Genomic DNA, 3,341 nt, shown 5'->3' with positions numbered 1-3,341 from the left:
TTTAATAGTTATGTGACTTGGAAGTCATTTGAACTTCAGTTTCCAGATTTGTCAAATGAGGATAATAGCACCTATCTAGCCAGGTTGTTGTCAGGATCCAGTGAGATAATATATGTACAGTGCTTCTCAAACTTTGCAGTGGTAGATATATGTTATTTATTATGAGCTATTAGGGTCCCTGAGGGGACATAGCAGATTCTTTGTTAAATGCTTGTTTGATTTGATTGGCAGCGGAAGAAAAAGAGGTGTGTCTGTGGGGGGGGGGGGCGGTAGGTAATTAGGGTTTGACTACAACATTTCTCTTACTTCTGAGAACCAAATAATGTTTAAGTGGCTGGAAATCTTGGGTGGGAGAGGTGAGGAGGGGTTAGGAAGAAACGAAAGTTTAGAAAGTTGTGAAAGGGAGCCTTGGGAGCCAAAGGAAGAGTTACCTGGACTTGACCTTGGAAACTGAATGAATCCCACAGGGCTGGATCATTCACACATTTCTCACTTCTCCAGTGAAAAGGGGAGAATGACCTCTTTCACCCCTCTGTCTTCCACCAATCCTGTCTGTTTTGGTCTCTAACTCCCCCTCTTTACCTCCTGATAAAAATAAGTCAACTGCTTCTATGTAAGAACTTCAGTTCTTGGGGGTTCCTTAGAGCAGCACAGAGAGTAGGGCTGGGATAGCAGTTGGTCGGTCTGCAATTGGGATACACTAGGGTATTACTGCCCTCCACAGGCTGGCTGGAATCTTGCTTCAGCTAGCTTCTGTATGTTACAGACTGGTCCATATGACTCAATGGGAATGTCCAGTCTTTCATCTCAGAGAGATTGACTTACCTGTCTTAGCACATGTGTATTGAGGCTTCCACCCACATGTGGGGATGGATTTGCACTGAGCCACCCACACTCTCTGTCAGCTTTTCTTATGTCTGTAATTGCCCATTTGCAAAACTGTTGGTCAAGTTTAGAATGCAACTTATGAAGCTAAAGGTGTGGGTATGGGCCCCACTAGCAATGTGCTCTAACAATTGTGACCACCAGTGGTATCCAGTCATCTGGGTTTGGGCTGCTGGGACCTGAAGCTACAATGCTACTTTCTGATGTGCTGTGTTCCCTTGGCTCCTTCTTGGGCAAAGAGATCATAAGATCATAAATTTAGAGTTGGAGGGTCCATGGAGGACACCTAGTTCAGTCCCCTCATTTTATAGATAAAGAAAATAAGGACCAGACATAAGAAATGATGTGCCTAGGATCATACAGTTAGTGAGTGATAGAGCTAGGATTATAATTCAACTCGCCTGACTCTAAATACATGCCCCTATCATCAAAATCTCTCTGCACCAATTTCCTCTTCTCCATAGTGCCCATATTTTTTGGGTTGATATAAAGGCAATGCTCGTTTCTCCTTATTATCACCCACCTGCCACCCTAAACCATTTCCCTTTCCAACTAAAAATCATCTCAGATCCATTCAGCCTTCTATATTCCATTTCCAGACCTATTCGTCATCCACAGGGCTTCTGCCCACAGTGTGGTCATTGTGGTCATAATCCTCATGTGCCTTTTCTGATCATATTGTCCCTAGCCTAGAGCAGGACTACAAATGGTAATCGTGTCTACCCCGATGCCTTCAGGTGCTCCTACCCCTCAGACCAATGGCTGATTGGGCCCCTACTCTGTTCCTGCTCCCAAACTAAAACCAGAAAGGAGCTGGGCCCAGTAGGAGATAGGGAGAGAGGGCTACCATTCAAGGGACAAAGTGCAGTAGTTTTTCATTAACTCAGAAAGGCTTACAACTTCCAGCATCCCAGTTGCTTTGCTTGGGAGCTGTGTGAGGGGAGAGGGAAAGATAGTGGGAGGAAAAAGTCAAAAGAGTGGGGAAATGTTCTGCCTGGGAGGCATCCTTCCACATCTCCCTTCTTCACCCCAAGGCAATTTTGTTCCACTGCTCCCCACCCCAGTTTCCTGCAGTCAGCTTCCTCCCAGCCCTCCCCCAGGCTATGTTGGTTATAAACACCAAGTTGTATTTGCTGGAACTGAGTGGGGGGCTGAGTCACTAGGTTAAAGCCTTGAATTTGTCCCCTTTCAGTCCTCACCACCCTCAATGTACGTCAAACATTTTCTTTTCTGGACTCTGAGCAAGGTCAGTCACACAGACACAGCTCAGGGACAGCTTCTGCATCATCCAGGCTAATGCCCTAGAGGACAGATTTAGGCTGAGCTGGACAGGGTAAGAGAAAGAAGATAGATTAAGAGATGCTTCCTAAAGGAATCTTGAAATCCCAACAAGCTTTGTATCTCAAGGGCATTTAATAGGTCATTGAATCCAACCCCTTGGTGCCATTCTGAACTGTCTTTAACTCATTCCAGAGAGGAGATGGCATGTTTTAGCACTAAGGATCCTCTCAGAAGGGGATTCCTTAGTTATACAAAGAAATAAATTCTGCCTTTATGATTAAGGAGTTCTTCCCAATTTTTAAATCAAAATTCCCCCATTTTATTTTCTGACCATCTTGATAAGACTTGACCATTTTGGCAAGACCATATTCACTAGTGAGAGAAGAGCTTATTTCTTCCCTTCAATGTTCAGATTCTAAGTGCCTCCCTGTGTTCTCTCTCCCCAAAGCCAGCTCTAACCTCTACCCTCCAAGCACCTCTTCTCCCCCAGCCACATGGGAAAAGCCATCATTAGTGCTCCCAGCCATGCGAAGAGGCCAGGGACAAAGGCAGTGAGCCAGGGAGGAGGAAATCATGGGTGGACCAGAAAGAACCAGCCCTTTGTGCTGAACTTCGATCCTTGGGGAATGAGTGTGTTTGGGACATATTTAGAAAGATTTCATTTTACAATGGGCCACAGAGGAGAAAGGAGAAGGGAGGGGAAGAGAGGCCAGGGCTGAGGGGAATGGATGAGACTTGAGAAAAGAGATGGGGGTGGTAATGGAGGAGTTGGGGGGAATGATTTTGTGAGATCTTAAGTATAGCAAAGAGATGAGAAATTGAAGAGAAGACTCAAAAAAGTGAAGGTATGATGGGGGAGGGGGATAGATCCTAACAGAATTGTTATCCAATTTCAATTGATCTATATTCAACAAATATTTATGTAGCACCTAGAGGTGCCTCTGCTTGCAGGTGAATTTCCCACACACACCCCACAGGCTATCCCAGACTCAAGATAGATAACCCATGTATCTATTCAAACCTTAGTTCTTGTACCCCTATCATTGTGTTTGCTTTTACTTGGCAATCAGAAGACACAATTAGTTCAATTCAAAGACATGTAATGCAATAGTGTTATAAAAAGTTGTGAAAGAACATTCTCTCCATAAACCTGGGACACGCTGTCTCACAAATAT

The sequence above is a fragment of the Petaurus breviceps genome, unplaced genomic scaffold (genome assembly GCF_028583685.1).
Source record: "Petaurus breviceps papuanus isolate PSGF00001 unplaced genomic scaffold, PetGlider_PUasm1.0 90804, whole genome shotgun sequence".
In the NCBI taxonomy this organism is placed as follows: domain Eukaryota; kingdom Metazoa; phylum Chordata; class Mammalia; order Diprotodontia; family Petauridae; genus Petaurus; species Petaurus breviceps.
The sequence above is the reverse complement of the archived record's forward strand: the minus strand, read 5'-3'. Positions refer to the sequence as shown.